The sequence below is a fragment of the Lepisma saccharinum genome, chromosome 29 (genome assembly GCF_977018435.1).
Source record: "Lepisma saccharinum chromosome 29, izLepSacc3.1, whole genome shotgun sequence".
NCBI classification, from domain to species: Eukaryota; Metazoa; Arthropoda; class Insecta; order Zygentoma; family Lepismatidae; genus Lepisma; species Lepisma saccharinum.
In genome coordinates, this window is record NC_139257.1 from 26016775 (window position 1) to 26042461 (window position 25687).

Below are 25687 nucleotides of genomic sequence, written 5' to 3' on the forward strand. Positions count from 1 at the left end.
TTTTTCTGCATCTTCTGTTAATAGCGACGATGAAGACGAATGATGAACTTGTGAAATAACACAGCTGTACCTGAGCAGGATTCGAACCTGGGGCATCCGGTTCTGTAGCGAGGAGGTTGGCTATAAGCATGTACGTGGTTAAGTTGCCAACGTCCGTGGCCTAGTGTTTATCACAGCGCGCTACGACGCCAGGGGTCCCGGATTCGAATTGCGGCCTCGGCATGAGTGTTCTTTGTGGATGCCCCTTCATCAAATTCATCATATCATCATTCATCGTCGCGATTAAGCAACTGTGGCACAAAAGTGAAGTAAAAATAAACCAAATCAAACATTTGTCATATATACGAACATGGGCCAACGAATATACTATTAATACTACTAGTACTACCTAGGGTGGGGGGGGGGAGAGTTTTGTCCTAAAATGTCCTCACCACCAAAAATTTTCATGGAGGATAATTTTTGTTGTAAGAACGAAGATCAGCAATTAGTTTTAACCGTAATTATTAAGAAATAAAAATCAGAGAATTAACGAAGGTCAATGTCTCTGTGTGTGTTTGTGAGAGTTGCATGTTTTCTCCTTCTCGCTCTTTCAAGAGACAATGAACCGACCTACGCCAATAACAAAACATGCACAGTTAACAGACAACAAGAACGCAAGAAGATTATAAGTAAAAGGTAAAAGGTAAAGTGTTCCCCTGTGCATAGCACCACGCCATGAAGGCGTATAGGGGGTGTGGGGGTAACGCCCCACACTTTCTTGATCCGGTCGTGAGTGAGGGTGATGTGATCAGCATCACGCCCCTGACCGCCTTTACCCCCCAGGGTTTCCCCCAGGTACCCATGTTATTCGACGCTGGGTAGGCGCCGGGGCCGCTTCCACCGTTAGAAAAGTTCCCGGATTTGAGTATGACATCTAATTGTTTTATATTCATGAAAAGCAATAGTTATATTAAAACATATAAATAATGAAACAATCACAACTATTTTGCAAATTTTTGGCATCTCGAAGGAGTTAGTAAAGGAATTTGTTTGCCGCTTTAAAAATATCCGATATATCTTTAGTGATTATCTTTTATACAGTGCCATTTTTTACCCTGGTGGCAAGAATTGGAACTTTTTCTTTCATAATTCGCGAGCGCATTGCTTCATTAGAATATCTACGAAGTTTCAGACTGCTACTCTCATTACAGCCCGTGCTGTACCACTCTGAACACAGTCACTTTAACTATAACCACCTGGTATGTAAGAACATAATTAATATGTGTATCATATATATACATATATTTGTGTTTGTAAATTAAGATCTTCCTTCTCCCGCACACTGCTACTACCACTACTTTATTATTACACGGAGGGAAAAAATTTGGCAGAAAAATAAGGATGTTGTCCCTTGCGTAGGGAATTTTTTTTGTCAGTGGCAACACTGCCCCCGCATCGGATCGAGAAGGTTGTCACGACCAGCACTCGCAAACCCGGTGCTTTGTTCTTCGACTTCGGGACATCCGAGTTGAAACCGCCTGGCAAAACGCCTCTGGGATACATAAACAGAATTTCCAGCACGGGACGACGAATAAACCCTCCGTCCCATTTTCCCCGGACGACGGGGCACGTCATTCTCTATCAGCGCGCTTCGTTCTCCACCTTCCTGCTGGCCTGGCTCGTTTTCCGGCAGCTGCTACGACGAGACATGGGACCTTATTTTGCATTAGCTATTACAGGTATTGGCAGCTATTGAAGGCATCGGTCGTTCCCAGAGACATAGTATGCCCAGGGCGAGAAGAGAAGTCTCCGCTCCTGCTCGACGTAAGCAAATATCATTTACATGATTTCTATATGTTCTTGAAATACCGGTTTAGTCAAAGATGAGCACAATTCGAAATATTATTTCCAACAAACCATACACGACAGAAACAAGGATTTGTTGTAGGACAACAATGCAGCACTAACAGTGACGTTTTGTGGCTCCAATTTGCGAACTGTGAAACCATTGTGCAATGCAAGTGCAACGCAAAATTGAAACCTTCTGTCACGGTCGCCAGGGTGCAATGCCTGCATTTACTGCAACTTGTACAGGGTCAACAAAGTTAGTAGTAAAGCTAGGTTTCCATTCTGACAAGTTCCAGACTCATGATGCGCAACATGCGCCGGCGCATGTTGCGCGTCATTTAGTGCACTGTTTCCAATTCAAAACTACTTCTGCAAAATACGCCCACAACAACACTGGAGTGCAGGACCGCAGTGTAGGGTTGTGCAGTGCTTTAGAGTAGTCAGTGTTTCTTGTATTGTAATCATTTGATGATGATTTAACTTGTGTAAAGATGGACAATATAGCTATGGCGAGTTTTGTGGTTATGGCAGGCGCGTACTGGTGACATTCCACAACACTGACTCCTGTTCATATTGCTCTATACGTTTTACTGCTTTATCTTTCGACCACTCTATATTGTCCACAAAGCAAACACTCGCCTACAACTACACAACCAATTACAACAGCTATACTCAAATAACAGGACGTTGTGTTGTGACGCCGCTTCAGTCCGAACAGCGAGCACGTGGTTGACGTCGCGTCGTCTGTTTCTACTCTAGTGCGCATGCCCGTGCCCCAGGAACTTGCTGCAGGCTGTTTCCATTGTCCGCGGCGCACGTTGTGCGTCAAAATCGTTTGGGGCAATTTTGTCCCCGGCACTTGCGCAGCGGCATGTTGCAGACAGTTTTCATTTCAATAAATGCTTGGCACATGCCGCGCGTCATGTTGCGCGGAAAATTTGTGGTAATTGAAACGGCCCGTAAGGTGTGTTTTATACAGCGTATATTGGTATATAGTATTGGCCAAATTATTGGACTCATTGTAAAAAAGAAACACATTTTCCTTGTTTAGAAAATGTTGTAACTAAATAAATTTATAACTTTTTAAACTGTTTATCTGCTTCGATATAATCTTATATCCCACAATCCTTTCTTTTACCGTGTCCCAAGAATAGGTGGCACATTCGCAAAAATGCCTGGAACAATACGTATATTGTTTACCGTGTTATTTATGTTATTTGTTTGGTTATAACAAAGGAAACAATATTAATACTGATTGTTGTAAGGGTTTTCTTCATTTGTATTTCCGGAGCAACATGTAATTTCATAAGCGACGTGGTTTGAAGTTTTGAAAAAGGAGAGAAAAGGAATTGTACACTAATAATGAATAAAATGGGGTCTAAAAGAGCCAAAGGCGGTCATACTAAGTACATGTAGGGTCAGGCAGTCAAACAGGAAGATTTTTTAACATGAATGTACTGTACATGAGTTGAAATTACTAGTGTACCTGAAAAATGTTCCATTTTTTGAATATGGTGTCAGTAAGATGGCGTCCTTGGTGTTTCACACATTGTCGGAGTCTCAGAGTAAATCCGCCCATGACGTTGTGTAGCATCTCCAACGGAATGTTGTGGATCTCTTGCCGAATTCGCTCCTTCAAATCATCCCTGGTTCTTGGACGGTTGTCCTTGAATACTTTGGATTTGAGGAAACCCCAAAGAAAAAAGTCAGGAGCCGACAAGTCGGGTGAACGGACAGGCCACGGAATATCGCCGAACGTGCTGATGAGACGACCAGGAAATGTGAGTCTAAGCACATCCATAGACACTCTGGCAGTATGGCTAGTTGCACCATTTTGCTGGAAGCAAGGAGCACGCGGGGGTAACTGAAAGTCTCGACGGAAAGCGTGTTGATCTCCAACAAAACTATCCGAGTTTTTGTAATACGCCTTTATAGCAATGTGTGCAACACCAAGGACGCCATCTTACTGACACCATATTAAAAAAATGAACAATTTTCAGGTACACTAGTAATTTCAACTCATTTACAGTACATTCATGTTCAAAAAATAACTAATATTTGCTCTATTTTTGCGATTGTTTTAAATCTTCCCGTTTGACTGTCTCACCCTATACTAACAATACTTGCAGTGTGTATAACAATGCAATGTGCACCACAAAACATTAAATATGTCAAATTTGTATACATAGGGTGAGTTTATTTGGGTTTCATTTTTTCAGCTAATGAGCCCAATAATTTGGCTAATACTGTACTTGTAGGTTGAATTGTATCTTCTACAAGTACGCTGTATAAAGAAACAAACTAGAGTACAAAGTAAGGTGAGTGGTGTACGGCTGTATATCCACAACACAGGCAAGCCTAGAGCTGTTTCAGATATTGAAGAGTCTACATTGTTTTTTTTTAGGAATGCTCAGATCTATCACTCTCGGATACGCTCGACATTTCCATCCGACGTCTCATGGGCGACCAGTGTTTTTACCATTGCACATGCAGCCTCTTCGACGAATTCCGTATGCCACTCGTAAATTTACTTATGACGAGGCGGTTGTTCGTTGAATCTACGGCGGAATTTACGTTGCACTTGCACAATGGATTCACACGTCCCAAATTGTAGCACACAAAACGACTTTTCGTGTGACGTCGTCATTTATCTGCAACTAGGGTTGCCAGACGTCCCGTGTATACGGGATTGTCCCCCCTTTTTAAAGAAATGTCCCGGTATCCCGGAAAATATTCTCGGGACGCCAATTTGTCCCGTATTTAGCTAATGAAAAAACAAATTCAAATTTCAAGATCATTTTATACAACAAGAAATTAATAACAATTTATAACTAACCTAATTGGATACCAGTTACCATTTACCACTCAATCCTCATATGAACATTGGCGTAGAACTGCTCGTTGTTGATTGTCGATATGTCGAATAAGAAGCGACTTACGACTGGCAAAGGCAGTTAGAACTGCTTATTGTCGATTGTCGATATGTCGAATAAGAAGCGACTCACGACTGGCAAAGGCAGTTAGAACTGCTCATTGTCGATTGTCGATATGTCGAATAAGAAGCGACTCACGACTGGCAAAGGCAGTAAGAACTGCTCATTGTCGATATGTCGAATAAGAAGCGACTCACGACTGCCAAAGGAAGTAAGAACTGCTCATTGTCGATTGTCGATATGTCGAATAAGAAGCGACTCACGACTGGCAAAGGCACTTCTGGTTCTAATACAGCTATCACTTGTGTTTATTCTTGGTCAATGCAATCAGAGTGGAAGGGATAATATTCAGGGTTTAGGTGATGTAAGAAGATTTATTTTATTTCGTCATGCCAAAAAGAAAGTGTTCTTATAGTAGTGATTATTCTAAACAATGGGATTTTATTGTAAGATAGTAATGCATTGGAAAAAAGGTCCTCTTAAAGGACGCCAAGAGTTCACTGAAATATTAATATATTTTGTCAAAATGTTAAAAATTAGAGGTTAACAATGCTTTAAATAGCAATTGATTTTGTAATGATTAAAAATGTTATTAAAAATAAATTTTACTATATCCATGTCTATATAATCTGTATGTAACGTTTTTTTTTATTTTAGATATGTGGCAACCCTACCTGCAACGAGAAAAGAAGCATCATTGTTAGTGCACGAACGAAACCAATTGTCCTGCAACAAAACCTTGAGCCTTAAGCTATAGCTATCCAACGATGTGCGGATTATGTTTTTGTCGTGTATTGTTTTTTTGAAAGTAACATTTTGAAATCTACTCATTCTTGTTAACTAACCTTACATAGTAATTCATGTTAAACTAAACTCTAACAGCCCATTAAGGGCCAAAGCCTGCCAGAGGGACTCGTGGTCATCGCATCGAGTCCCGTCGCCGCTGTTTTCTGATTTTCGAGACCAGAACCTCCTGCATTTGCTTTTCAAGTAGTTTCTCAATTGTCATCACGACGCTAGGTCAGCGCCGATATGTTGGGTACTTCACACCGTGAATCGAACCCGGAACTGGTCGCATCAAAGACGAGAGCGCTAAAGATTTGGCTACGCAGGAGCCCATAACAAATTAAAGTTCTAGTGTATGTATGCGTATTTAAACCCTTTTCTGATTCCACTTTAAACTGTAGGTCCAGTCCCATTTGGCCTTCCTGTGTATAGAGTGGACTAAAAAAACCTCATCATTAGCCATTTTCTTCTTGGCATGGCAGACTTAAGCAACTCACGTGCAATTGTGGTGGCTAGCAGCGGTGGTCACCCTAGGTAGGGCGACCCTCATGAGGGCAGACCTCACCCTCCAAAGACTTGTTAGGGCGAGATGGCATATGTGAGGGATCCCTTGAGACGTGGGGACTCGATGTGAGTACCAGAGTTGCTCCTTCCTAGGAAAGATTCTACGAATATCAAAGGACATTCGACATAATTCGATTCTAGCGCACGGTTTCCAAACCATGAATTTGTTGCAGGCTTAGGTGTTATTCCGTCATGCACAACCTTGAAGAAAAGCTAGCTGATTTTTACTGTGCCTGCTCGCTTGAACATTTCGTTTCGGAGCACGGTAGCATTGGATTCTGAGATCAATCTCGCTATCTTGTTTCTGGCAAGATTACACCTCACGACTGGGGCGGCCTGTTCGGAATCAGTCTGCTTCTAAAAATAGAAAAAAAGCCGGCCATAAACTCCGCCATTCGAAGGAAGATCGATTGTGGGAAAAGTGCAGTTCCAACTTGTCCTCCGCCGCAAATTTCAATCCCCGACCATTCGTTGTCAGCCTGACGTCGTCGAGACTTCGGCTGATAGATGGGAGTCCGCCCGCACTTTCGAATCTCTGAGGAAAGTTTTGCAGTTGGTGTGGTTGTTTTGGTATATAAGAAAAGAAAAATAAGATAGAAGTCTTAGTTTTCTTGGTTTTAAGTTTCGTAATTGCAGTTTGAGAAGTCGAACTCGTATTGTTTCTTCCACGTCGACACCTCTTGAAGAAACCTCTTAGCTGCATTAGGTTTCGACCATTCAATGTTTCGAGGTCGTCGAGATAGGAGGGGCGATTTGCTCCCGAATTTCGTAGTTTCAGCGTCGATCGAGTTAAACGAGATGATTTTGTTGCTGGTTCAAATCCCTTAAGCTGCATTACCAACCACGGTAATAAAATAACTTATAGGAGTTCGATTTAATATAAAATGACAATTTAATCCATAACTTAAAATATTACAACTTGGCTAATTCCATAATAATAAAATAAAAATTGCTTGACAACCAATCAACAAAACAATAAATCAAAATGAAGAAATCATCTGGAGTCAACTTACCAGTACTGAAAACAGGGAAAGACAATAAAATGAAACCTTTGTGTAAACATGTAAGACCAACACCCACTGACTTCTTCTGTAATTTCAGTATGTTTCTTATGTGTGTGTTTATGTTTTGTGTGTATTTTCTTTACTTTTCTTAGTGTATATGTATTTTTCTGTTCTTTCATTTTTTATTTTCTTTGTCTTATTCTTGTTTTTTTGTATTTTAATGTTTTTAGTTTTTATATATCTCGCAATCAGTTAGCTATTATAATCAATTTATAACATGTAAAGTGGAGATGGTTAAGTGGAAGAAAAGGCTTGTGCCTTAACTTCGCCATCCAAAACAAGAAATAAATAAATAAATAAATAAATAAAATACATACAAATATATTATAATGTCTTAGATGTTTTACATTCTATTTACTGCACCTTATTAAGTCACAAGCCTAGTTTCGAATTCTGTGTGCCTCGTTTTTTTTATTATTCTTATCGTCGCCATTAAGCTGCAGAAGTACAAAATAACTCAAATACAAATAGATTCAAATCTCATGGTTTTCTTTACTGTCTCCCGCGACTACTGGCAACTACCATTATCCCAGGAAACAACCATTCCCTCTCGTGACTTTTTCCCATTGGATAACGAGATAATTTGGATAATTCTCCATTCGGGCATCGGGGTAAAGGTTCGGGTTTCGAATATCGGATTGAGATTTCGGAGAGAGGATTCAGTATACTGACATATTGGAGGAGACTTTTGGGATTCGAAAACTGTGTCTAATTATCGGGTTCCTGATATTGAAACAAAGGTTTCGAATTCGGCTGTCGGGGTCAAGGTTTGGGCTTCGACTATCGGAGCCAAGGTTTTGGATTCGGCTATCGGAGCCAAGGTTTTGGATTCGGCTATCGGAGCCAAGGTTTTGGATTCGGCTATCGGAGCCAAGGTTTTGGATTCGGCTATCGGAGCCAAGATTTTGGATTCGGCTATCGGAGCGAAGGTTTGGGCTTCGACTATCGGAGCCAAGGTTTGGGCTTCGACTATCGGAGCCAAGGTTTGGGCTTCGGCTATCGGAGGCAAGGTTTGGGCTTCGACTATCGGAGCCAAGGTTTTGGATTCGGCTATCGGAGTCAAGGTTTGGGCTTCGGCTATCGGAGTCAAGGTAAGGGCTTCGGCTACCGGAGCCAAGGTTTGGGCTTCGACTATCGGAGCCAAGGTTTTGGATTCGGCTATCGGAGCCAAGGTTTTGGATTCGGCTATCGGAGTCAAGGTTTGGGCTTCGGCTATCGGAGTCAAGGTAAGGGCTTCGGCTACCGGAGCCAAGGTTGGGATTCTGCAATCGGAACAAGTTTGGGGATTCTGCTATCGCGACAAGTTTGGGGATTCTGCTATCGCGACAAGTTTGGGGATTCTGCTATCGCGACAAGTTTGGGGATTCTGCTATCGGAACAAGTTTGAAGATTCTGCTATCGGAACAAGTTTGAAGATTCTGCTATCGGAACAAGTTTGGGGATTCTGCTATCGGAACAAGTTTGGGGATTCTGCTATCGGAACAAGTTTGGGGATTCTGCTATCGGAACAAGTTTGGGGATTCTGCTATCGGGAAAAAGGTTCGGGATTCGGCTATCAGAGCCAAGGTTCAGGATTCGTCTATCGGAGGTTTTGGATTCTGATCCAGGATACGCATCCAGATATATTCCCTTTTTTGTCCTATCTGCATCATATACTGTTATATTTACAATTTCAACCGCATAAGACGCAAATGTATGCATATTTCCTTTTCCGCATTTCTTGCTCTTTTTAGTGCATAGAATTCCAAAAGTGCCCCTTGTGGTCAACTTTCCATCTTCTTTAGTTGGGTTACGAATTAAAAGTGTATTTGGTCATATAATCCGTGAGGATTCATTACGTGAACAACTCGTTTCACCAAAGACCACTTCATCCATCCCCGTATCGTTTTCATGACTACATATCTCGTCTAAATAAAAATGAGAGATGCTTGTTTCTCATCTAGGGAACCTAAAATATGATCCTAACGCATGACTGTAAGCGGAGTAAAGGCTCAGAAAATAGCGATATCTTTACCTCGAGGCAAGCAAGAAGCAGCCACATATTAGCATAATACGTCCCTCTATTTCCACGTTCCTTCAGGTACAATTTCCGCTTCTCATTTGCATCTTCCTCCAAGCCTCCACCTCCCTCCACCTTGGACGGTCGGAGAATAGGGTTCGAGGCAAAGATGGTAGGGATAGAGGCATTTTTACGTATGCTCTATCGCCCGAGCCGAGTTCTGATATTTCGTAGCGTAGTGGAAAAGCAGTTGGATATTTTATCTCATGAAGGTTTTTGCGGCCACAATTGTCCCGAGACTATATTTCCCCCCAAGAAAGACGTAAGATGCTTGTGTTTTGTATTTCTTCCGGTTGAATAGTCTTTACAAAGTGTCGCAGTACAATACTGACAAACGTTCACAGTATGCGGATATCAAGGCGAACAAATTCTGTAATGTTCGTTAAAGCCTCGTTTAGATGCTCCGATCCCTCGAAAAATGGTATTTTTGATCTTGTTTGTATGCATGCAGCCTATATTCATGGTTGCCACTGGCACCTATTTTCCCTGTCTGAAAAAAATCAAGATCGCGTTATGGAAACATATTCAAGCCCGCGCATTAAATATTGATCGTTTTATTTTATAACACCATTAAGCCTTGGTTCTATGACATGAAAAACTCAATATGTTGACCAAGGCAGAAATTTATTTTATTATAAAAAATATAAACTAAACGTAACGTTTCAACCTTCTAGCAAGGTCTTCATCACACTATGTACTAAGTACAAATGTAACAAGGTACAAGAACAGGACGATATATTATATACACAAAAATACTCCCCTCCAGACTATTAGAAAGTTACATTCTAGCAGGTGGCTTTCCCCTTGTCAACTTTACTTTCACCTGAAAGAGAATGTGGTTGGACTCTTTATCTCACTCTCTATTTCCTTCATTCTTCTTCCTTCTTCTTTCGTCTTTCTCTATTGTCCTTTCCACCCTTTCTAACACCTTCTTCCATTCTTTGTTTATCATCAGTCCCCCATTCCAGTTTATTGTGTCTTCTTCACCTTTCTTCTCTATTTCCGTGGCCTCTTTCCATTTTCTCACTAGCATTCTCTTCTCCCTTCCTATCTGCTTAGCCTCATCCCACTCTATATCATGTCCTGTTTCTCTCGTGTATTTAAATATCTCATTTCTCTCTCTCTCTTAAGTCGTACATCATCCCTATGTTGTTTCAACCTGTCTTTCAGCTTCTTTTTCGTTTCTCCTATGTACACACTCTGACATTCTTAACATTTCACTTCGTAGATAATCCCTGCCTCTTCCTCTTCTCTGTTTTCCTTTTTATTGTTAGCATTCTTCGCTATTCTTAAGATGCTTCTCCCTCCCTTCCTGTAAGATTTAATACCCCCTTTCCTAAGCACTTTGCATATCTTTTCTGTGGTCTTCCCCATACTCCTTATTCCAAACCTCTTCTCTTCTAACATTACTTTTAGTTTATATTTTTTATAATTAAATAAATTTCTGCCTTGGTTAGCATATTGAGCTTTATTGTATTTCGCTTTTCTGCCACTTTTGGCTAATCGCGAAGATAAGGTGTATAAACGAGACAATAACAAACATATAGAAATGACACAACTAGCGCCCCACAGAGGATTATACTGGTTGTGAGTACAGACACCAGAGCCTCGCTAGTCTGCCAGATGCAGTCTAGGATGTACAGATAATACGTGGAAACGAGGCTGATCTCTTCAGAATAGGGCCACCCCTTACACCGCGCACATCAAATATGAATTGTCAATCGTCACGACTTTTCTAAGGACTGTTTCAGTTTCCGTAGGTTATAGTGGTAGATGGAGATGTGAAATTCTAGCATATGTCCCTTCTCGCACTTAGTCTATTGCGGTGTTTCGCTGTCGTCTTTACCCCTTCGATGGTGGAGGGGGCACACAAGATTCCACATTCGGAATCTGGCATGAGTATGAGTTTTCCTCATAAATTTCATCTTGTTTTCTTTTATCCTCATATTCCACTCAGAAAAGCGACAATCAAGAAAATGCAAGTACAATGACGCATTCTCTGCATCTGGTTGATTGAACTTCATTTATTTTATTTACTATATTTTTGCAAATCAGTGTCACTTTCATTGTTTTTCTACGTGGTGTAGAAAAATCTGTTCCTTCGTTTCTTAAATTTAATCTCATTCACACACAATTCCTCATCGCTTTCTTAAACTAGTCCAAATGGAAAACATTGATCGGCTTGTGTTCCTCGGAATGGTGGCAACGCCAGAGTTTTATACGGCCAGGCTCAAGGGCGGATCTGCTTTGGTAGTCATAGTTACCAACGTTATCCTCATTCTTGCTCTTTCTTTCGTTCTGCCCCTGCTTCTGTTCCCTTTATCCTCCTTTCTTTCTTCATATTTTTCTTTTGTTATTCTGTTTTCTTCTTCCTTTGCTTCAGTCTCTTGTTTCCTGTTTCTCTATTCTTATCTTCACTTCTTCCTTAATTCCTCTCTTTCTTTGTTTGTCTCTTTTCTTACTAACTCTGGTTATGTCTTCAATTACACGAACTCTGTCTTTCGTAATTACTCTTTCTCTTTCTTTCGTGTTCCCTCTTTTCTCTTATTCCTTGCTCTGTTTTTTGTTCGCTAATCTCTTTCTTCTTTGCTTCTCGTGTTCTTGCTTGCTTCTTCTTCTCTCTCTTTTTCTTTATCTACAGTTCATCCTTAATTTATCTCCCTTCTTTTTCCTTTTTTCTATATTTCTTGGCTCCTCTCCTCCTCTCTCTATCCACAATTCCTCGATATCTAAATTCCACTCTCTTCTACTCTTTCCATATCTCTTCCGTTCATAATTCCTCAGTTTCTCTCTCTTTCTTCTCTTTCTTTGTTCGTTATTGGATCTATATTTTCTTACTTTTTCTTCTTCCTCTCGTTCTCTATATCAATTGCTGTTGACCATCTATTGAATATATTTCTCTACCTGTATCCTACTGTGTGTGTGTGTGTGCTATTCTTACACTACTATAGATGACTGACATTTTCTCCTACAAATTATTTTGGTGTGCAGAAGAGTGGGCTAAGGTTCTTTTCACCATGTCCTAGAGCCCCTCCCTTTTTGCCCAGTCGGTGACGACGCACCTGGCCCAAAGACGCGACAAAGTTCCACAGACATTGGTGTAAGTTCCTCGTTAAGAGACCTTTGGAGTCAATGTTTATCTTGTCATATTGAAAGGTTCTTTTGGGATCTTATAAATGAAGCCTTATGGCAATTAATCACATTTTGCAAAACCTTTGCTCTTGGGGGACATTCTGTGGTTTTCCTTTGTCCTTCCTAAGTACCAAGATTCTCCCTTTCCTCCGTCCAACGTGGTTATTGATGATCACCGCTTCTTGCTTCAAAGCTTTCCATTGTTGGCAACTTTCTGGTCTTTTGTCTCCCTCTGCTGCGGAGAAACTTTTGCTGGCGATACACAACAATGCTCTGGGAGCAAGGTCTGCTGACAATTAACGGAATTAAGTCTTCTAGAAAGAAGTATTGTTGGAAGACGCGGAATTCAATGGTGGTGATCTTCATGCTTGCCTAGGGTGTTATAATGTTAAATAGCTTTTCTGTCCTTACTCACTGCGTTGTTTCACCCGTATTTTAGTAACTAGCTCTGCTGTGGTGGTGTGAATAATGACTTAAAGGTAGGAACAGTGTTGCCACAATCTGATACCATAATTTCCCTTCTGAAGGTACAAAATGTCCCTTTTCGGTTCAATTTTCCCTTCCGTGCGGTAAAGTAAAGTTCCCCATGCTTTTATAGCACCGTGCCATGAAGGCACATTTAGGGGATGTTGGGGGGGGGGGGGGTAAGGCCCCACATATTCTCTATGTCGGCCATTTTGGAGATGTGATCAGCACCACGCTCCCGCCGCATTTACCCCCAGATATTTGGCGGAATGCGGTAGAAAAATATCGTTAACATCAGCAAAAATAGCGGATACGGATAAAGAATTGGGAAGGAGAAACTGCGTGGATTTGTGTGGGACGAAAGAAAGGTCAGGATTGGCCTGATTCAGACTGGGGGATGGACACAAGTTAAACTCAAACGAGAGGACGGGAGCGTAGTATGTCCACTATGCGGTGAAGACGAGACATTCTCCTCCAGTGAAAAAAAAACAGGGGAAGGAGGACAAAAATATATCACGGAAATAAATGACTCTAACATTGAGAATATAAAGACAATCGTTATTAGGGGGGAGAAATCGAGAGGGGGGAGGCGCAAAAGTAGGTTTCTAGATAAATAAATCAATCTAAGAAGAATCTAGGTATCACTTAGGTAAGAGTTTAGTAAAATACTGTAGAGAAACTGTGCAAGTGTAGTGAAAGTAATGGAAATGACAGAAGGTGTTTGTGAACTCCCAGGTAATTCGAAGAGGAATTAGACTGAGAGTAGGAGGGGTTCAGGAAAATTGCAGAAAACATTTCATCCTTGTATGGTATGCACAGCTGTAAAGGCTCATACTTGAAAATAAATTCTATTACATTTTATCTATTGACTTGAGGCTAGGTGAGTCCCAGAGCCGCTTTATTCTGGGACAAGGCCGGAAAAATTCCGACCTTATCTCACCCAGCCCGGGAATAGAAGTCAGACGCCCTACTGACTAAACCACAGCGGCTAAATTGTAATGTACCATCAACTGTGATAGAGTGGTTATAGACTTCAACATCAATCATTATTATTAGGCCAATATGAAATAAAGGAAGGAATAACAGAAGTGAAGATGGTATCAAATCGTACATTTTGTGAAAAATAGAAATAAGAACTAGATGTGTTATGGACTTCTAAAATTACACAACCGCATCCTTGCCATTTAAAATACTAAATATTTGAGGAATTCGTTCAAATTGCAACTTTTAAGTAGAATTTAAAGCCTGGTAAAAACAAAATGTTGTAGTCTTATTGCGTAAAAAAATTAGCATTTTTCCATTTCTTTTCATTTCTGTTTCTTACAAATTTTGTGTAAAAGCCCCATCGAGTGCGAGACCTCGGGCGGTCGCCCACTTCGCTCACCCTTTGATACGCCTCTGTGTGTACGGACGACTTTAACCCTTTATTTGACACTCTTGGAAATTAATGTTGAAAAATTTTTTCACTATAGAAATGAGGTAATTTTGACTTTCTAATAATAAGTTTGGACATTTGAAATACAATATTGTATTTTTATAAGAAATACAGCATGTTGATTGTAAGCAACATTGCCAGTAACATGTGTACCTATTATCTATACAATTCTTTACATCTAAACAAATATGTATTATTTTTATTCAATGAAATACACTTTTCTCTTAAAACTTTTATTGTAACATGGTTAGTGTAGTTTTCCAAAGAATTTTACATGAAATTAAAATAAAGTACGAGTGAAAATTTAAAATTTTTCAACATTTACAATAGTATTATGAATTTGTTTCTGTCGCGGTGCAATTATTGTGACAAAAACCACTTTATAATCCACAATAAAATTATTACAACAGAAATTCACAATATTCCAGAAACAAATCTTTTGATAGAATATAATAATATATAAATACTACTAAGCAATGCAGTAAATTTTCCAGTATAAATGTATATTATGTCCAGCATCTTATTCTTTCATATGGAAAGCTTGGAAACAGTATCGTTTGGGGACAAAGCAAAGAACTAAATTGCATTTGGAACACTTCACAGTTGAATAACCACTGGGACAATATCTGCATCGGCCTTTGGGTCCAAATTCAGGCCAGTGATCCAAACGGCCATACCTTGCATCTTGTACTGGAACAGGTATTTTTACCTTCCTCTTTTGGGGTGGTGAATTCGAATCCAAGGATGGCCTACCTACTTTTCTATTACCTGTAGTCATAAGGTCATTCGCAATGTGTGCCCTGAAATGTTTTAGACTCATCTTCTTGTCTGCAGTTTCTCTTCGATACAAAAGCCAGCCATTGACAACACACAAGTCCAAAACATATCCAAATAATCGCAAATACCATCTGCGTGATTTCAATGGAACTCTGTATAGTTCGATTAGCATCCCAGCTAAATCAACTCCACCCATGTGTTTGTTGTATTGCTGCACAATATTGGGACAGGGCACGTCTGATTTTCTTTTCTCTGCTTTATTCCATCTTTTAACAGTTGAGGTTGGTTCTATGCCACAGAAGGAACTTGCAAGACACACTACTTTATTATCTACCCACCTCACAACTATGAGCCCTGATGAAGTGTCCATTCTGAAATCATAACTGCCTCGCCAACGCGACTGAAGATCTTTTTCACTTTCAAGGGGGCAATTTTTTAGTCGATTCTTTCTCAGTGTCCCTAAAGAATCAATATTCAACTCTTTCAGGTAAATGATGAACTCCATTGTACAAAAAAAGTTGTTAAAATACACCTTAGTATTCATACCAACAGGTAAAGTCTTACACAGTGATGACAATTTGGCCTCCAAGTCCAAATGACTTTTCTTCTTCAGAGAGATCGGTCATCATTCCTTTCCCTGTGTACGGAAGGAAATCATAAATGACTCCTGATACACCTGCACGGACGAAAATCTTGAACCCCCCACTTGTGTGGTTTGTTCTGAATATATTGACGCAGATTTCCTGCCCTTGTGCCCTTGTAAGGAACCATCATCTCGTCAATTGAATGCTCGGATTCCTGTTGTTGTTTCCTACAGTTCCTTACAATGACATCCAAAACAGGCCTAATCTTGAACAATTTGTCATTTGAATCTGGAGCATTTTCATTATTGTTGAAATGCAGTAACCTTCGTAACTTTTGGAAACGTTTCAAACTAAATATATTTGTGATTTTTTCACAGCTGGTGTCATGGGCCCAATAATCAATATAAGATGGCATACTAGCAATTCCCATATACAGGGTGTTTCTAAAGGTCGTTTACAACGCTTGGGAGGTGATTCCTCACACGAAAACAAGCAAAAAGTCTAAGTTCCATTTTTACGACTGAGGCTTCGTTTCCGAGATAGGAGCCTCGCAAAAGGTGACAAAGTGAACGTCACACCTGACTGGGACGAATACTATAACAGATAGAGAGGCGGTTCCAAGGGAATCATAAAGGAATCGTATGTGCTCAGTCCGGAAGTCACTATGAAAAGTTCACTGCACGCATGCGCAATGGAATCCTCAAAGGAATTGGGGATTTCCAGCAAGAACAATGCATGGAAAGTGTATGTAACGCATCAAGAAGGACCGTGACAATGAGAAAAGCGTTAAAGACAACACATCCCGACCTCAAACATCAAAACATGAGCACCGAACACAAAATCCGAAAAGTTGAGCACGGTTGCATACCCCAGTTACACGCGAGGAACGAACGAATCATGTCATGTGGCATACGAGAGACACATTACTCCACCAGGAGGAGGGAAAGAAAAACACAATATCAGATGATTGCGACAACGTGTAATTTTACACGCGACAACTGCGTAAATCCCCCCCCCCCACACACACACAACAAACAACAAATGCTACAATGTCTTGCGTGTGCGTTTCACTGTACACCAACTGAAGATGTCACTTTCAACATACAAAGGGGGTGGGGAGCAATACCAAGAGTGTTCTCACTGGGATTTGCCGAGAACGATAATCACAGACGGTTTTCAAAATGTCTGCCGTTCACTTCTACGCAGAGATGACAAGGACGAATCAAGGATTGTCGAGTACGAGCAAACAAGCTAGGTGTATATGCTACCGTCGCGGCGGCGACGTTGATGCGAGCAACGAGGTCCTCAGCTGATGTGACAGGTGTGTCGCATACGAGGGTTTTCATATCTCCCCAGAAGAACAAATCGAGAGGGTTGAGATCTGGCAACCTCTGTGGCCAAGGCATAGGTTCATCCCTACCATTGAACCTATTACGAAACACGTCATGCAGGAAATGTCGTACATTACGATCGATATGAGCTGTTGTCCCATCGTGTTAGTACCACATTTCTTGCCGCAGTGCCAAAGGTACGGTCTCCAACAGTTCAGGCAGAACCTCACTAAGAAATGTATGCTACGTGCGATCAATCAGGCGAACAGGGAGAATGTATGGTCCAATTAAATGATCATGTACTATCCCACACCACACATTAACTGAAAACCTGTGCAGGTGATGGGCCACAAAAAGTGCATGTGGGTTGTCAAAGTCTCAGACATGACTGTTTCTACTATTGAAGACATCCATCCTGGTGAAAATGGCTTCATCTGCCCACAATACCTTTCCCCAGAAGTGATGGTTTGTGTCCAGCTGATTCAACAACCATTGGCAAAACTCAATACGAGGTCGAAAGTCACGAGGTAACAGTTCTTGTACTTTTTGCAGTTTCAAAGCGTGCATTCCTTCTTTTGACAACACTCGCCAAACATTCACATGACACGTGTTTCGTGCCCGAGCGAGCACGCGCGTACTGGTGCCAGGATGTTCTGCGACCGCTGTTAACACATCTTCTGCAAACTGATATGTGCGTACACTTCGGGGTCTTCCAACGTCTTGCCGCGGTGGTAAGACTGACCCTGTTTCACGCAGTCGACTGTCCACTACCTGAAAGAAGGCGTGAAACGGTAAACGTTTATGTGGAAAGCGTTCTCCATAAAGACAACTTCCCTCACGGCTATTAGCACGTGCCTCCCCATACATGAGATGCATGTCTGCTAACTGCTGGGTCGTATACGCAGCCATCTATGTAATAGGGAGCTGGAACTGCAAAGTATCGTTTTTGTTTAACACTGGCACACTGCAAAAATTGACCGTATCACCGTACGAACACCAAAGACCAATTGTTGCGATACTTGACTTGCCCACTCCACCACGTCAACTTCTTTAAATACAACATACTAGTACTCTTCAATGCGTATGACAACCTAGAGCGAACTGCTGATCATATCCCAGCACCTGCAACACGATTGGGACGACTGCCGGAGAGAACCAACCTTTCGAGCTCCTCTCGCGGGTACAGCAGCCATGAAGGTCAAACGTAGACTACGAGAGCCAGACTTGCCTGCGCAGCGCTTCCAAAACTGGTCTCTTTTACGTCACAGTGATCGCGCGCGAACACTCTTGGTATTGCTCCCCACCCCCTTTGTGTGGTGAAAGTGACATCTTCAGTTGGTGTACAGCCACACGCACTGTCCGTGCGTAATATATTGTAGCATTTGTTGTTTGTTGTGTGTGTGGGGATATTACGTAGTTGTCGCGTTTATAAATACACGTTGTCGCAATCATCTGATATTGTGTTTTTCTTTCCCTCCTCCTGGTGGAGTGATGTGTTTCTCGTATGCCACATGACACGATTCGTTCATTCCTCGCGTGTAACTGGGGTATGCAACCGTGCTCAACTTTTCGGATTATGTGTTCCGTGCTCATGTTTTGATGTTTGAGGTCGGGATGTGTTGTCTTTAACGCTTTTCTCATTGTCACGGTCCTTCTTGATGCGTTACATACACTTTCCATGCATTGTTCTTGCTGGAAATCCCCAATTCCTTTGAGGACTCCATTGCGCATGCGTGCAGTGAACTTTTCATAGTGACTTCCGGACTGAGCACATACGATTCCTTTATGATTCCCTTGGAACCGCTTCTCTATCTGTTATAGTATTCGTCCCAGTCAGGTGTGACGTTCACTTTGTCACCTTTTGCGAGGCTCCTATCTCGGAAACGAAGCCTCAGTCGTAAAAATGGAACTTAGACTTTTTGCTTGTTTTCGTGTGAGGAATCACCTCCCAAGCGTTGTAAACGACCTTTAGAAACACCCTGTATATAAGGACCCCCACAAATTGCTCCATTTCACTGATATTAGTATTTATTGAGACACCAGATTTCTGAACAGAGTAAAGATTTGTTTCACCCACAATTTTTTCTACAAGTTCAGAATCGAAAAATCGTCTAAAGTATTCCAATGGAGTGTTGTCATGAGTGTCAAATTGGAGAGACTGATTGGTTGTACTCAAATCAATGTCCTGTCTAACCCATCTGTAAACCCTGAGGTCTCTTTGCCGCTGATGGGTACGGTTTCTGCCAGTAGTAGGCTGTATGACCACATTATGAGCATTAGAAGTGACAGCTTCTTCAATATTATTATCTGAATCAGAATCAGATTCTGGTATTATCAATAGACCATTTCTAGTATAAATTTCTGGTGTATAATCAGGATCATTATCGCTATCATCCGCGAAAATTTCTGGTTCTGACATGTCAGATTCATCCCCATCTGATAGTGAAGGATTTGATGGTGGAAGCACAACACCTGCATGCCTTCGTTTACCATAAATTTTCCCTGGATCCATGACAAATCAGCACCTGTAAATCGAAATAACACCTTTTAGTTCATTCAAGAATGTGAAGATCAACAGCAGGTGACATTGTAAGGAATACCTCAAGTACGGGCAATGTTGCCTACAGGAAACATGCTTTTTAGTACTAAATATTTTGTACTAAAGACAATTGACTAAAGTACATAATACGTGCAACCTTACCTTTGAATCTTTCTTGAGGCGAAACAATTATGTTTACTTGAAGAATCGTTGCTAAACACAATGGAACTATATAAACAAAGGAACACGATCCAACCCGCCAAACAATGCTCCTGCAGCACTGATTACGCCTCCCCCCTACTGGCAGATTTCCGAACAAAGTTGACAAATGAATGGTAATATGCGCTTATAAAAGTTGCTGGAAAGCAACAATGCCAACAAAACGGTCACTGTGGCTTTCCTTTTTGCATAATGCTTAGTAGAAAAACATGTTGCTTGTGAGCAACACAGCCAAATAAATGGTTAAGCAGTGATGTGCGTCTACGCGTAAACAACGATAATCTACATTCTACACGTAGGCAATTTTATACACGTAGATTACGTAATCTATGTAAACAAAATGGCGAAAGGTGATAACACAGGGCGCCGTGGAATTAAAAAAAAATTATAAAGCGTATCAGTTGCTGATGTGTGAAGATAACTTTTCATACTCTTTCTTCCAAATTCGAACAATTTCTCACCTAGGAAGAAATCTAATATAGGAAATATTCTAGTGTTTTGTGGGAAAAAGACCACTCTTGTCTCACGACTGCCATCTGTTGTTTTTTCATACTATTTATCTTCTTCCATAGTTGATGATGGAAGAGAAGAGAAATTTTGTTGTAAATAGGATTCTTTTCAGTTCGTTAGGAACCAATATAGTTGAAAATTTCACGTTCCTTTCATGAAGCCTTGAAAATTAATTTTAATACAATTTAGATTGTCTACGTAGTCTATGTAAACTACAACCCAATGTAATCTACACGTAGATTACATGTAGACGTAAACTTATAGTCTACGGCACATCACTGACTTTAAGTGAGAAAATAAAAGTTCTATCGGTTGGTTCAAGGTCTACCGAGAACCCTTCCACCACTTTTATTGAAACAGTATTCACAACCTTGCTACGAAAGTTCAATCTAATGGCTATAACTTCAATATGACATTCAATTTAATACCAACGCCATGCGTTCAGAGTATCTTGTTCGAATATCGTTTACAATTCGACCGCTATTGTTCTTTTCAACAATTCCCTGCCGCTTCTGATGCCCAATTTGCCTACTCGTGTTCCATTTTACACTAATTGGGTAAACAAGGTTTGAGTGAATCGTTTATTAAGAGTGGAGGTATTGAAATGCAATCGATTGTTGCTCTTTCAGGAAATTCTTGCGTGTCATTGTTGGTTTTGGTTTTTGTTTCGAAACATAACACGTCACTTCCACACAAACATGCCGATTAACTCAATTCATGTCGCATCGTTTTACAAGTTAGCTCTCGCCTCAGTGGTCTCGAATAGCCTACACTACGGTCCGCTTTAGACGAAAGGATCAATCAATACTAGTTTTGGGCGATATATCGTCCTGACGATATATCGCAATATCGAAAAAATATCGGCAGGGCGATATCAGCTAGACGATATGTCGTCACGATATTTTGGCGATATATATCTTGTCGGCGATATATCGTCACGATATATATCGTTTTGGCGATATATCGTCACGATATTTGGCGATATATATATCGTGTCGGCGATATATTGTCACGATTTGTTAGCGACATATATCGTCAAGATATTTGGCGATATTTATTGTGGAGGCGATGTATCGCCGATATCACGATACGGAAAAAATATCGTATCGTATGTACAGATATTTTCTTGACGATATATCGCTATATCAAATTTCCGATATCGTACATCCCTAAAACATACAAAATGGTCCAGCACTGGTTGCTCGTACATTTTTTTAATTTTTTTTTGTCGTTTTAACGCCTATCCAATGGTAGTTCAAAACATGCATTATTTTTCTAAAATTTAACTTTCATTGAAAACTACGGCCAAATTCTTTTTTGACTCTTGAATTTTTTGGCCATTGCAGACGATGATTATGTTAACTCCGCTAAGAAAAGTTACAGAAAGCTGGGGTGAAAACATTGTTTTCAGTAGACGTTCAAGCTTTATTTTATGTTCTGTACTTTCTTCACTATCTCTAATGAAAATGGCTGAAATTTAAGGCCAAAGCTGATATTCAGGATTTTTTTAGTAAAGAAGTAATGTAATATCAATGTCATGAAACAAAAATCTTCAAAGTCAAGTTTTAGAAAAATAATGCTTGTTTTGAACTACCCTTGCATAGGTGTTACATACAACAAAGAAAGAAGAAAAAATAATTTTTAACAATGTTCCATCAACCTGTGCTGGATCATTTGGTATGGTTTCACCACTTAGCATTTTCACTACTTGCAAACTACTTTTTTCTTTAAATTTAGAAAAGAACCACACTGCCAAACGACAGTAAGTTGGTGAACATGTAGCTATGACCAAAATATCAGGAATATGTACAAAACATAGTTCCTTTATCTGAATAGAGAACACAACAAGTAAAAACATGATTTTTCTAACCATTTCATTCCTCTTTATTTTCAGATCCGGACCATCCCTTCACACGTAACTTCAGCACATCGTAGGTGAGTACGCTGTTCCTCTGACAAAATTTTTGTATTTTACTATGTTAATGTTTTTTATTCTGAACACATTTGAAAAAGTATCAAAATTTAATGTAAGAACCCACTCTCATTTGATTTTCGTTAAGGAGATTGCAAATTATTTTTTTAAAGTAGGGTTACATTTCTACATCTTTTGTAACAATGCAAAACACCTTTTTACTTTGGAGGCATGAAAGTCTCATGCAATATGACTGTACTGGCATATTACGAGGATTGGGGCATTAGCCATATCAACTTTATTTCTCAAGAATGCGGGATCTACTTGAAAATCATAAATATACAAATGGAAGGGGTAGTGTAGCTATTGTAATGTGGAATGTGTGAACAATGCAGATCATGTGTGCCAGGTGTAGGATAGGGAAGCGAGCAAAACATGCTTCGATATAGCATACTGCCACATGTCTTTATGACCATACTGTGGTGCCACCGTTTAACTTTAAGAAAACATATTCCATGACTTATAACTCTTGCGCCACGATACTAATCATCTGTGCTATTCTGTGTCATCCATATATGTTTGTGGATATCCCTTCATTCATGTAATCTAATCATCTTAATCCCCATCGTCGCGATCAGCCAAAGTTGTAGAAATGCGACGTTTAATAAACCAAATTAGTCAATCGAACGGAACAGGTCATATGAAGGCCTTCCCGATGGCGTAGTGGTAATGTCGTCGCCTTGTAATCAAGGAATCGCGGGTTCGATCCTACTACGTGGAGGTGCATTGCGATTCGGGTCCTAATTTAAACTGTAGGTCCAGTCCCGACTAGCCTTTCTATGCATATAGTGGACTTGAAAGTAAACTCAAGGTACTGGTCATACAGTTTAAAGTAGATCGGAACCACCATGTGCCTTCTCCGTGCATCGAACGTGAATCTCTGATTACAAGACGAGTATGGAACTACAACATCGGCCAGCGGCGACTGATGCTTCTGAAATAGATGACGGGCTAGTAGGAAGAAAATGGGGTAATAGAGAAAATCAGTATTTCCTACTACCCTTTCACCTACTTCAGAACACCAGCCACTGTTGCATCGGATAGGTCCCTGCGGGGTGTTACCTTCGACGAAGGCCATGTGCGTTTTCCTTCTTCCCTTGCACATCCCCTGGGCGATTAATGTATCGGCACAATTAACGCTGCCTGGAGACATACTGTTTATTCGCAACAACTTGTTAACGGCGATGCGATTCGCGTCGCGGGCGCCACATGCGATTCGATCCTCCCCCGTGAAACTTCGTCTGGCTTCCGCGCGCAGCTACTAAAACTTGGCCGTAAAACTACGCGAGGTCACCATTTGACCTGCGCGAAGTTCGAAAGCGAACAGCCACTCTCCGGTCTCGGTTCCCGGACAGTCTACCCTCGAACGTCGGGAAGGGAGTTCGCTAAAAGTTGTTCTGGACGTTGAATCCCCCGATCTAGTGACGGAACGCACGTCTTCCGCTCCGGAACAGAGGTACGTGAACGAACCAGGCTTTTTTTCTTTTCTACTTCAGTTCTGTGACGTCATCGCGCAGAGATTTCTTTTCGCTCATCTGCCACTTTTCTTTCTCTTTGATTTTTTTTTTTCGCGGGTGATTAGTTCGCAAGGCAAGAGTTCGGTGTGGTGAGATTGATTACACCAAGACCTTTTGTAAGCTCAACAATATGCTATTTTTACGAGGGATGAAGAGAAATCTTTTGAAGTTAGCTACTTGTGTCCCTCCCCCACTCTTTTGGGGTGTGAAATATTTATTTCTAGAGGGAACAAAACTTTGCAGAGAATGTTCGTTACAATCGCTTTTCTAACGATGAATGTTGATTACTAGATAAAGCTGACTGCATTTTTGGAACTATTTTAAGTTCGCTTTATGCACAGAAAGGCTAATCGGGAGTGGACCTACAGTTTAAAGTGCAGCCCGAATCACTGCCCCACGTGGCTCCACCGGGTATCGAACCCTTGATTACAAGGCGAGGACGCGATCGAAGAGGCCCTAGATGAAGTTGACGAGTATATACCTACAAGGATTCGAACCCTGGGACTGAGATCAACAACTTAACACTCTCGCCTATCAAGTATTTTTACTATCAATGACTTTAAAAAAGCATTAAGATGATTTAGTAACTACATAATAATGGAGTTATTTTGGCATGAATCTTTTTTCCGAGTATTTGCAGGTACACTGAATTGTATTACTTTATTATTTTCATCCGTTATTGTATTTTGAGAAATATATTGAAACTTGGAAGTTTTCTTATTATGTTTGTATTTTAAAATTGGGAAGAGCTGAGTGGTTGCATAGCGTGCTACAACGGCAGAGGTCTCGAGTTCAAATCCCGACCTTGGCATGGATGTTGTTTTCAGTTCATCATATCATTACTCAGCCTCATTTTCGAAATTTGTCAAAATTGGCAGAGAAGTAAAAGAAAACAAATCAATCAAGAGTGTAAGAACATATGTACGAATTCAAAGCTTTCGTCATTCACATACACATACATTCACTGAAGAGCCTTCAATTTGTAAAGTGAAATTGCTTAATCTTTCACTGCCAATCAAGAATGAATATTTGCAATATGATTTTGAATTATATAATTTTTCATAAATTTTATTACTTTTTTTTTAGAAAAGAAATTGTACAATTTCGGAACAGATAAATATTTTAGACTTCAAACCATCGTTTTGCATTCGCATTAAACATTTTTTTAGTTGTGTATACAGTACTGTTTTCCAAGACCACAATGTACTATAATAGGTACATGTTGGTTTGAATTCTTTAGGGATAACATGTGGAAAGAAAGAGAAACATGACCTTTAGCTTCTAAAATCTGAGAATCTTGTAACGGCAGCATCTTGCACATCAATTTTAAGGGGGGGGGTACAAGAGGTATAATTTGAATCAAACAATTTAGAAGGGTACTGAACCCCCTTCCAAAATATGTGGGTACAATGTGTCCCGTACACTCACCTCAATTAGTATTCCGTCAGTTTGTTTCTTTATACAACATATATGCAGACGATACAATTCAATTTACAAGTGTATCAATATACGCTGTATAAAACAAAACTTATTACTAACCTCGTTGACCGTGTACCTCCGTTCCTGCGCCATGTGGTTAGATATGTTATACATTATAATTTCACAATGATATTACATTAATGTGTAAAGAAGAATGTTTATTTTTAAAAAATAGAGATGAGAGTGTAATACGTTTACATGTATTTGCTTCTGGTGTTTAAAATCTCCACATGCAACACAATTGAATGATGAAGACGTATTGTGGATATATATTTTACAAGTTAGAAGTTTAATTTGCAAGAAAGAAACTATTTAGTACTATTTGTGACGAAACATTAAAAATATTTAGTCTCCGAAGCGTGTTGAATTTGAGTTTTTTTTAATTGATTGTGAAATTAATAGGACAATAAAATACATACCGGGTGGCCAGAATTAAAGTTATCCAACTCAGTGCCCTCTGTAGCCTATTTGAGGCATCGTAGAACTCTGAAATT

The 25687-nt window shown here is 40.3% G+C and overlaps 1 long non-coding RNA gene across 1 annotated transcript in view; it reads left to right on the top strand.

Annotated features, from left to right (window-relative positions):
* LOC145981545 (uncharacterized) overlaps positions 1-25687 on the top strand; it is a 276942-nt gene that overhangs the window by 121268 nt on the left and 129987 nt on the right. Inside the window, exon 2 of the long non-coding RNA XR_014440968.1 lies at positions 22120-22160. This is a non-coding gene — a long non-coding RNA (uncharacterized LOC145981545). The remainder of the gene's footprint in view (positions 1-22119; positions 22161-25687) is intronic.